We start from the raw sequence: 11,716 nt of genomic DNA, 5'->3' as shown, positions 1-11,716 counted from the left end.
AGAGAGAGAGAGAGAGAGAGAGAGAGAGAGAGAGAGAGAGAGAGAGAGAGAGAGAGAGAGAGTTGTATGGGCGTCAACCGACGCCACGGCGTGTGAATGATTGTGAGATATGCAAGAAAAAGCGGCAGGAAGTCCAGAGAGAAGCTGCAAGGGTTGAAAAATGAGGGAAATGAGAGCTTGGGGTGGGAGGTTCTAGAGAAACTGCGAGGAGAATGTGCGCTTCGTATTTCTCATATCTCCTTTACCGCGAGAAATATCACTGAATATCATTGTAACATTAATATTAGTGAAGGTCTATACAAACTGGATAGCTTTGTCGTAAACAAAATTTGTAAACAGTTCCCTCTCCTGTTCACATAATCAAAGTCTTATAACAGACATGTTGCCACACCCGAACACCACCACCAACCCGAACACCACCACCCGGTAATGCTCGTTTACCAATGGCGTCTTCGCTACGTTTCTTCCTTATATATCAACTGATTGTTCTATATCTCATTCTTGTATCTCTCCTGACGATGTGATTATTATACAAATGTGCACTTGGGAACTTATCATCTTTCATCTCGTAGTTATGAACAAACTGCCTCTTAGGCAAACTACCAGTTTATTGCGGTCTTGTAATTTGCTGTTTTGTGTGCGTGTGTGTGTGCGCGTGTGTTGACAAACATGTGAGGTGGTTAACCTCCTGTAGTGCACTGTGTCAGTCAGGCCCAGCCTGTGCTACCGTCAGTTGACTTTAGACGCTCCGGAGAAGAGGGGCGGCCACTTGTTGTGTTGTGATCGGTTGTAATCTTGGAACAAGAAATGGAGCAGAAGTTCAGTTTGAATCTCGCGAGGATGTTAGAAGACAACAAGGGAACAACGTTATGGCCGAGATGTGAACTCTATCATGGCAAAAGGTAAACTATTTCTCGTATTGTTTTAATTTTTCTTAGGAAAAAAAATGCACAATCAGCAATTGTGTGGCCAATGGTTGATTAATGTTATGATAACGTCAGAATGAGGTAAATGTTATACATTTAGTTTATATTTGCTGGTGTGACGACTCGCTGTGAACCAATGAAATTTGAATTGGGAGGCAAAAGTGAGAAATGAAGAGGTAGTGTTTAAAAGGCAGTTAGTGAGTGGGATGGTTGAACCACGGCCACGCTCGACCCAACGACCAGTGGTGGTGGCTGAGGCGTCAGATGGTGGTGTTGGGAACTTTTTTTTCCAGCAATATTAGTCATCCTTTGAATTCTAAAAACGGTAGGCGTTTAATGTAATGACTTTTTCAGCCATTTAACTAATCTCATAACACGAAAAGTTGCTCGTAATATATATATTTCATTTATTATACGTAATCGCTGTGTCCCGCGTCAGCGTGATAGCGCCAGGAAACAGACAAAGGATGGTCCATCCATTCATATCCCCATATATGTACATAAACGCCCATACATATACATACATATACACATGTACATATTCATACTTGCTTGCCTTCATCCACACACAGGAAATAGCATCGCTACCCCCCGCTTCAGCGAGGTAGCGCCAGGAAACATTAAAAAAAAAAAGGCTACATTCGTTCACACTCAGTCTCAAGCTGTCATGTGTAATGCACCGAAACCACGGTTCCCTCTCCACATCCAGGCCCCACCAACATTTCCATGGTTTACCCCAGACGCTTCTCGACATTTTCCTGCTTCTGGAAGTGGCGCAATTCTGGGCTGCAGGAGCCTCGACGAAGAGGTCCTGGGTAACACCAGGACTTCATACAAACTAGTACTGAGTAATCATATAGAGAGAGAGGGAGTGCTGAGAGGTGCAGCTGGTAGGATGTCTGAATGATTGCTCCTCCTCGCTCTGTAACTGTGGATCATGAACACTCAGCCCACAGTAGGGTAATCCCTCTCTCACACACTCCATTACCGAATGACGTTGACAAAATCTCGTAAACGCGAATCGCTACTTGATATCAACTCCGAACGTTGTATGATTAGACGAATCATTAGTGATTCTAGGCTCGCGGATTATCACCGTCCATCCAAAACTGTACGAAATTGTCAGATTCGCTCCACACGAAGCCTAAAAAACTGGACAAATGTACCAGACTGGCCATGGTCTTCCAACAAACGAGTGGGCTGCTCATATCTGGGGTAATATACACTGTAAACTATGCTCGGAAGTTTGATTAAATTTATATACACACGCAGGCAGTCACGCGGAAGATTGGTGTACGGTGTTTTTATATATGGTGGCTGACATGGCACGGGCGAAAGCATGCATGTACTAACCGAAGATAGGATGAAATTTTAATCGGCAGGGAAAAGATTAAAAACAAAAAACGAAAAGTAACAATAGAAGTAACTGAAATAGAGGGAAGAGATAATAGTCTGAATCAAGTGACTGACTGTTGCTCCGACCGTCCCTAGAACACACCGGGCGACAGTGTTGCCAAGTGTTGACAGTTAACACACAGCCAAACAACGTTACCACCGACATACACATTGATGCGCTTCTTTCATCAGTGAGTTATCGTTTCCCGTTTAGTTCGGTTCTTTTTAAACAGCTGTGATTGTTGACAACTGCTGCTTTTTTCTTTTCTTTTTATACAAGATGGTTAGAGGAGAGGGGGTAAAGTATGTTAGTGTGAGATGGTATGAAATAGAAGCGGACTGAAGTGTGGGCAGGTGTTACGGTGTAAGGTTATATAATGATGCACATCAGTTATTAGCGGGAAGCATGTTGTGTTTTTGGTGTATGTTGCAATCCTCTCTCTGTTTCCTTGGAGGTCTCCACCATTCTCACCCTGACCTTCACTACAATCACCACCACCAGTTACCACAACAGAGGTTTCCCCGCCATCATCTTCACCTTCACCGCCATCTCCACCACCACGCTACCACAGCCCACCCCGCGCCACCACCACATCTGTCATGCAACACTTCATCAACTCTATGGACATGTCCAACAAAATGCACTGCAAAATATAGTCGCCAAAGTTGAGAGGGATTCTTGGGTCAGGACTGATGAGTCTCGAGAGACAACAATAATTACAATTAACGATAGACTTGAAAGTGTCTTGATAATGAGAATTACTGAGTAACTTGAAGTAGTCATAACATATGTTGAGATAATAAATAGAATTGTTTTACTTGAAATGGGGATAATTGGGGATTTCGAGAGTTACAAAAAAGAATATTGGTTTATGAGAGTGAGAGAGAAGCGGGAGAGAAAGAGAGAGGGGAGAGGGTGAAAGAGAATTATTAAAGCTTAAGAGTAAAATTAGTCGATTATAATTAACCTGGGAGGGAAGCCAACCCTCTCTACAAACACTGCTGTTCATCCGTGTTGGTATAAGCCGTGCTCCGCCGTACTTGGCTCCTCTCTCGTAACTGATACACACACGCCAGACGGTTTTTGCTCGGTCGGTTTTGTTTTCTGGACTCGCTCTTGTGTTGAAGGGGTCGATGTCTTTCTCGGTTTTCACTCGTTCTCATCAGTCAAGCTTAATGTTATATACAAGTGGCATGTTCCAACAACATCCCCCCCCCCCTCCCACACACACACACCCCAGGGTTCAGTAAGAATAAAATTCGGAATTCTGGAAATTCCATAAAGGTCATATTTACACGCTCGAGCGACGGTTGTGCAACCACTGTGGAGGCTGACGCAGACTTATTGCTCGAATCAAGATGTTTTTTTGACTCCTTAAACTACTCCTTTGTCATTGTTGATGACTCTCTCAGTACATTGTTAAGGGTATGTGATAGTGTGGCCTCACTCGCTCGAGGCATTAGAGTGTCATGGGTTCATGACACAGTATGGTGGTTAGAGGTCATGACGCATGTCATGGGGTCACGACACAAGGGACAGTGTTACGACACTGTACTGTCGTAACGGTCATGATACAGGGAAGTGTTACAGGGTCATGGCACAGTATAGTAGATGGCCACGGGTTTATGACACATTATAGATTCACGGGGTCGTAACTGCGTACAGGCAGTGTCACGGGGTCGTAGCAGAGTACAATACCACGGGGTCATGACAATATACACTATCACGGAGTAGCGAGAGAGTACAGTGTTACGGGGTTGTTAAAGTATAGTGTCACGGGCTCGTGACAAAGTACAATTATTGCCCTATAGGAATTCTGGATGTCCCATAGAATCTGACAAAGAACTAGTCTGTGTGAGCACCGACTTGCACTGCCCTCGACATGTATATTTACCTGAGAACAAGACGTGCAGTCATAAAACTCTCGTAAAACAGATTAGGGTCTTCATGAAGCGCGCAGCTAAGGCGAACGCTTCAACAACTGCCGCGAACTAGAGGCCACTCGGTGTGGACGAGTCTCTCCAAGAGGTTGAACGTACCACATTCGTACCTCCCAGACCGATCCTGATTCCATGTATTTATCAAGTCGACGGAGACTTTGACTTGTGTACCTGGACCTTTAAGTGGTCCTACGGAAAGTGTTCAACATGATTCTAACACTGGAATGACCTCTTAATTTAAATGCATGTTTTCCGGAATTTTAATTTAGGTACGATAAAGATATTGTGGCCGAGGTGGGATTCGTACCCACGCCTCCTAGTGTTCGATGACTATACACGGTTGGCCGTTGCCAAGTTAACCTGACGTGTTAAGCTGCAACGAGAAATAAACTCCTAAAGTGTGCCGCTCCAGTTGGCTAACTTTACATCCTGGGGTTATAAAGGATGCTTACCAGCTTATTATATCCATCTGCCTTTCGGAGTCGAACACAATAAAAGTTGTCAGTTCTGATCTATCATATGTATCTTCTATAAGATATGGAAGTTGCATATGATACACGACTATATCCACACTGTTGTGACCCAGAATCTCATTTCGACACATTTATCAAGTTTATGCCATGGCCAAGACTTCATTATGACGTGTAGCCTCGATGAGATATTTGAAGTTATCGTACTGCATTTGCTTTGTTATTGTTCACAGACTTGCTTGTATCGAGTGCAGTTGGTTGCCTCTACCGCCACTCCAAATCCCATGCTTGTGTGATATACCTTATAGCATACTAGGCTATGATGTTGATCTTGTATCTACACTGAAAATTTGATGTTTTATTTTCATGCTATCCCATATATACCGTGTAAGTTCTGCTTCATATATGTTGTTAAAAGTGATCATATAAGACATTTAGTTCTTCGATAAACCATAGATATTCTAGTAGCCATACAGAGTATATAGCAATACAGTAATTTCCAGACTTTTGAAGTTAATAGAAAGCGTGCACAGGAACTCAGTGGCTTAGCAACATAGCCATCAATGATTTTCTCTATAGCTTAGAATTTGATTGCTTAGAATGTATGTGTAAGGACGCACTCCTATTGCCTAGCCATCGATGTTTACCACGGAAGGGTCATTAAACGCCCGTAAACCACATCACGGCTAATTACAAATATGCAAGTAATCTTTGTATCCACTCATTGTATCTACTCATCGGTGCCATCTGAGTGAAGAGGGTATAGGCTACCATGAATGACAAATATACCGTATATACCCGCCTATAATAAGTCTACCTCGTGTATAGGTCGGCCCTTGATTTTTGGCCAAGAAATCATTGATTTATGTGCCTTGGGTATAGATCGACCCAAGTTTTTGAGAGCAATGGAACAACAAAGTTGGGTAATACAGTACCATCTTTTAAGGCATATGAAATTAGTTTCAGAAAATCCTCGCTTAAATTCTGTGACCTAGAAACTGAGGATCGCTGAGCCTGAATCGCCTGGAGCGCCGACAGCAAACTGTTTACCATTTATCATAACGCACTTGACACTGAAACGCAGGTAGTTTCAGTAAAATTATTGTACATTTATATTAAAGTATTCATCGGTCAATTTGGATGGAAAATTATGGTAATACAAACGTTTTGTAACTGAAAATCCGGAAAGCGATTACGGTAACCTCTTTTGGACAACGAAAGACAGCGAAAGGCAATATTCATGGCTTTATCCCACTTTCCACTGTAATTAGTACGTCATTTCGGCAAGAATATTAGATTTCTGTGAATGTTCCATATCAGACACACACGTGCGCACGCAACACGTATAACGCTCGTCCAATCGACGTGAATTTCCTTGCCTTTCTGGGTTTCCTATCAGTCTGTTAAAGGTGTCTAAGAGAAATCTTGAGATGGTCTCTTTTTCCATAACAATACTTATATTAGGGTCAGGTCAAAGACCAGGCCATCGTACCCAAGAGTCGTATCGTTATTCATAAGGGTCATACCATTGCGCTCAAGGGTCTCGTACCATTGCGCTCAAGTGTCTCGTACCATTGCGCTCAAGGGTCTCGTACCGTTGCGCTCAAGGGTCTCGTACCGTTGCGCTCAAGGGACTGGTGCTTAGTGTACCAAGAACTACCCTCGTCTCCCCTTGGTTCCCTGTTCTGGTGGGCTAGACATGGTAATGGCAATTTGGAAGCTCGTCCAGGTAGATAATTATCTTCCTGCGGTCCTGGTTTAGTTTTTACTCATGATAAATATATTTTCTCCTCTCATTAATGGGGATGAAGGAGGCTGAACCATCTTTATGGGATCTTAGATAAGGGACGGGTTGCTTGTTTTCGTTTTTAATGGCTGGATTCTGAATGTCTGGAGGAAAGGAAGGATTGTATACACCATCATTGTGGCCTCTCCAGGGAGCGCTCACGTCACCTTAAGATTGGTCTGGACCGAGTCATCCTCTGGCAAGACGTCCACATCACAGGGTAGGTCGCATCACTAAACACGTGGATATGATAGTTGCACCTCCACCAGTGAGCCTCGAAACCTCCGCCAACCGAGGCGTGAGACGGAGGTGTTATCCACTCGGCCACCAGGCTATGAGAGAGGATAGCGCACCCGCCTCCCTCCTTCCTCGGTGGGAGAAGGCTCGAGGATCACTGGTGGAGTTGTGAGGATAAGACATGAGCGTTGTTATGCACGTTGGTTTTACCAGCTGTCTAGGTTTTTACCACTTGAGTTCGTGGCTAACAACCCAATCCCATACAGTTGACGCCACCCATTCAGTAACCTATGTAAACCATGTTACCGAGAATGATTATGCTCCGTGGGCACTTCATCAATAAGCCCCATGATAGAGTGGTTAGTGTTCCTGATCTTAATGTATCTACAGGCAGCCCGAGGTCGGGCCCGCATAGGTTCGCATCCTGGTCGCGTCAGTCGATCCACAATCCACTAAGTTAGGTGTGTGTCGATAAATTAGACTTGGATTGAGCGAGGATATATATATATATATATATATATATATATATATATATATAGCATTAATTGAATGGCCTTGATTAGGGCATTCATTTGCCCGAGCCGTCTCGGCTAACGTAGGAAAAAAAAAACTCGGTTGTGTTTTTATCTCGACACGTATTTATGCGTTGTTGACCTGTGTTCTTCCGCTGTCAGGAGCCTTGGATGTGTCCCTGAAGCACTGAACTCTGTGGTGTAACAAGAAAAGCTTTAGTACTCTCTACAGGTGGGGAAATGTGTCACACAATGGCAGAGCGACTATGTGCGCTACTGACGAGTGAATTAATACTTCTCTTTCTGGATGTATACATACAGCGACGTTTGCTATGCATGTTATGCGCACACGCACACATACAGTGGTCAGCATTACTGACAGTTGGTCAGCACGGGCCAGCCTGTGGTCGGATTCACATGAGTTCGAATTCTGGGTATGGCGGTTGGCGTACATCCAACCCAGATGTTCAACCTCTCCTTGGAACTGGTCGATAAATAGGCACCTGGCTTAGGCTGTTGTGTGTGTGTGTGTGTGTGTGTGTATACATACATAGGAATAAAGACATGGTACATTGTATACAAGGGTTGGAAACGGGGCAACATGCGTGTAAACCTTTCCCCTTGACGCACAAATAGCAATCACACACACGCACGCACACACACCCACACTCGCGAAGAAAGATCCTGCTTGGCGGTGCAGAAGAGGAGATTGGATGTGAATGCAAGCAAAACTGCCGGGAATGTGAGAGAGAGAGAGGGGGGGAGGGGGATATTTTGTTGAACAGGAGAGGATGAGGAGGATTCAGCAGTGGAGTGCCTGAGCTCAGGGTGAAAGCTAGAGAGGGATAACTGCTGATGCACTGGATGGACTGAGGCATGAACAGGGGTACGAAGCAGCGAGGGTGAGGAGGATATTCCCCTGATATACCCAAGGCTACCACCACCACCATGCCACTGTCCTCGCTGGTCATGTCAGGATCCTGGGTCAAAGAACTCTTTCAGATCCCCAGTACTAGATAGTTTATCTTTTTGTCCTTTACATGCTTATACTGGTATTCAAAGGACCACGTCTGCTTGTCTAAATTTGCGAGAGGAAAGCGTTTCTCTCATAGGATGGGTGAAGGACTCTTAAAAGTGGTGGGTTGAGGCAAGAACAGAAAACCGACAGAGGAAGGTGAGGGGTGTGCATATGCGAACCCAGCTAGCTTATAATGGCAGTATTCATTTGCTGTGATATTCATGAATGTACAAAAGAAAGTTACTTTTAGAGGCAAAGTAATGCACTTGTAATAGTAAACCGAGTGAAAGTAACATTTTTAACAAGGAGGAGACGGAAAAAGCTACTTTGACGTTGTCTAACAATGTCCACATGTATGTTAATTGCCACTTGTTAATCGTTGCTAGTCTTAAGTTACGGCTGCACCTGGTGACGTGCGAGAACCACCTGGTTGACGCTAGACGTGCTTAAGAGTCGTATCGTTATGCTCAAGGGACCAACCGTCGTACTCAAGGGTCGGACAGTTTTTCTAAAGGGTCAGACCATCGTGCTCAAGAGTCGTACCGGTGTGTTCAAGGGTCAGCCCGTCGTGCTCAAGGGTAGTACCGTCGTACTCTAGGTTCGGAGTCTCGTGTTCAAGGGTCAGACCATCATGCTTCAGGTTGTACCGCAGTGATCAAGGGTCGTACCGTTGTGCTCCAGGGTCTTACCGTTGCGATTATCTCATCGTCGTGCTCAGCGCTCTATCGTCCTGCTCCAGGGTCGTACCGTCGTGCCCCAGGTTTGCATCATAGTGCTCAAGGGTTGTATCTTAGTGCTTTGTGTTTGGATAGTCTTCCTGAAGGCTTGAATTGCAGTGCTTGTAGTTTGGAGTGTCGTGGTCAGTGGTAGCATTGTCGTACTCGAGGAACGTACCATTGTGCCTAAGGGTCGTACTGTTGCGACAGGCCGAGGTGGTGTAGCCTTCTGCGACACATAATTCATAAGTGACAGGCTGAGACTTATAGCTTACCACTACATGTAAGCCAGGTGTGACAGGCTGAGGCTTATAGATTAATGCTACATGTAGTCCAGCTACAACAGGCCTAGACTTATAGCCTACCATTACGTGGAGCCCAGTTAAGACAGACCGAGGCTTGTAGCCTTCTATTGTATTAGTTGTGACAGGCTGAGTCTTGCAGTCTACCCTGATATGTAGTTCCTTCGTGTCGGGATGAGGCTACTACTGCACTGTCAGGTGGTGCAGTACGGCCAGCCTGGTAAATGTCATAGAAATCATACCGTCACCGACTCCCACGATTTTCTTTTTCTCACGTTGACCGACACGGTATCTTATCTGAACTGTCATAAAAAAATGTTAAGACAATTACCAGTTTTACAGCGAATAATCCCGTATCCCATGCCTAAAGCAATCATAATAGCACAGGTATCCCATGCCTAAGGCGTTTATAATGATACTGTATCCCATGGTTAGTCAACACTGTATCCCATGGCAAAAGTATTAACCCTGTATCCTATGCCTAAGGCAATCAAATTCGGATTATAGCCTGGCTGATCTCGCTGAAAAGAAAATAAGTGTGTGGCCGACCCCCTCTACCAAATTCTTGTGTGCTCGGGGGATCATACGTGAGGGCCAAGATATTGTTGAAAAATTGAGATATTTGACCGTAATACAAAATACCTTGACCGTAAATCTTTATCCGTAAACTACAGATAAGTTGCATGTAAACAAAAATAGTAATCAATTTTCCAAGTGTTTGAGTCGCGAAATATCGGACGTGACCCACCCACCACCTGGTCAAACGGGTCGGTTGTATACCTGTTGAATCATATTGACCCATCATGAATTCACTCTCGAGTAACCCGTTGACCTATGTATGATTCTTCGACTCGTGTCTCACTCCGTCGTGCTCATTAGTAGCGCCGTGGTGTCCAAGGGTCAAACCGTCGTGCTCAAAGGGTTATTCCTATGGGCTCTGAGGCATAATTCTGTAGGACATGAGGAATTGAGCAGTCTGAGCGATGCTTCTTGTCCATGTAGCTGAGAGAGACTTGAGGAGAAGGTAGGAGGTAGCATAGGTTCCCTGTGGCGAGGGATGAAGGGCACAGGGTTAGTCGCAGGTTCAGCCAAGTTTGAGTCTGAGGAAAATAAAGGCATCAAAATGGAGCAGCTTTGTTAGTTTGAGAGTTGGTCATAGATTAATAAGTTCAGGAGCGAGAAGGAAAGGTTGAATTACAGTTGCTGGAGACGAAAGAATACAGGTAGATCAAAAGTCGGGTCACGACACACTGGGGGTCGTACCGTCATGTTAAAGGGTCGTACCGTCGGGATCAATGATCTCTCCGTTGTGCTCGAGAGCCATGTGGCCGTGATCAAGGGCCGTGTGGTCCTGCTCAAGGGCCATGCGGTCGCGCTCATAACTTGCAGCGTCTACCTCAAGTGGTTGAATATAAAGTAGTCACGATGACGTACGTTATCTTCTACTGCAGCAGGAGTTCGGTGGTCCTGGGTGGGTAGGCCACACCACAAGACCGTTTATGCCTCTTATGTTAGTTTCATCCTCCCTTGGAGAGGTTGTGTTCCCCGAAGTTGCTCCCCCCCCCCCCCCCCCCCCCCACGGTACTGGGTATGGCTTCTCCAACACAAAGTTTCCCCCAACCCCCTGGGTACGGCTTCTCCAACCCCGTGTGTTAACGTCCTTTAATGCTACCGACTGGGTATGTACGCACACCCTCTGCCTCACCACGGTGTGCGAGCATTCATTCTTCCTCCGGAGGGTGTGTGAGCTTTTCATCCCCCTCCTGTGGTTATTCAAGTTTCCCCTCAGCGTCTGCCGTCCTCGGGGTATATGAACGTCCTCTCCTTATCTGGGGTGAGCATCCTCCTCTCTCCCACCCAGGGTGTACCATGACCGTCCTCTGAGCGTCCACGAGGTATGATATCTTCCCCAATCCCAGTTGATCCCGGGGTGTGTGAGCGTACCATCCTTCTTCCACCCACCTGGGGTAGGTGAACATTCCTTTATCCTCCCTCGGGGTGTGTGTTAGCTTCTCCTCGCATCTCCTGAGGATGTGCGCATCCCGTCCGCCTCCCACGGGTGAGTGAACATCCCCTCCTCCGCCTTCGGATGGAAAAAATTCCTCTCAAAACCTTTTCCCGGGTGGGTGAGCGACGCGCCAGCCTCAACGGGTAGTGTTGAGCGACTCCACCTCCCACGGGGGAGGTGGAAGGGAGGCTCAATAGCCACGGGAGAGGATGAGAGTGTGAGGCATGAGTCCCGCACTAACCTAGCGAGGGATGTGCGTGATCGCGTGAGACGTCCCTTCTGCCTCCTTCCGGGTGGGTTAGCGTCTATCCGCCTTCCCCAGGGTATGTGAACGTGTCATTCGCCTCTCCTGTGATGAGTGAGCGACCCCATCACCGCCCTTGGGTTATGCGAGTGCCCCTTTTG

General features: G+C 45.9%; 1 protein-coding gene across 1 annotated transcript in view; it reads left to right on the top strand.

Moving 5' to 3' along the window:
- The first annotated feature begins 717 nt into the window (after positions 1–717).
- The window catches only part of Elk (Eag-like K[+] channel), a 487,058-nt gene continuing 476,059 nt past the window's right edge, over positions 718–11,716 (top strand). The window contains exon 1 of the mRNA XM_071663392.1: positions 718–902. The gene's annotated coding sequence lies outside the window, so the exon portion shown is untranslated. The remainder of the gene's footprint in view (positions 903–11,716) is intronic.

Source organism: Panulirus ornatus, chromosome 7, assembly GCF_036320965.1.
Source record: "Panulirus ornatus isolate Po-2019 chromosome 7, ASM3632096v1, whole genome shotgun sequence".
In the NCBI taxonomy this organism is placed as follows: Eukaryota; Metazoa; Arthropoda; class Malacostraca; order Decapoda; family Palinuridae; genus Panulirus; species Panulirus ornatus.
The sequence above is the reverse complement of the archived record's forward strand: the minus strand, read 5'-3'. Positions and strand labels throughout refer to the sequence as shown.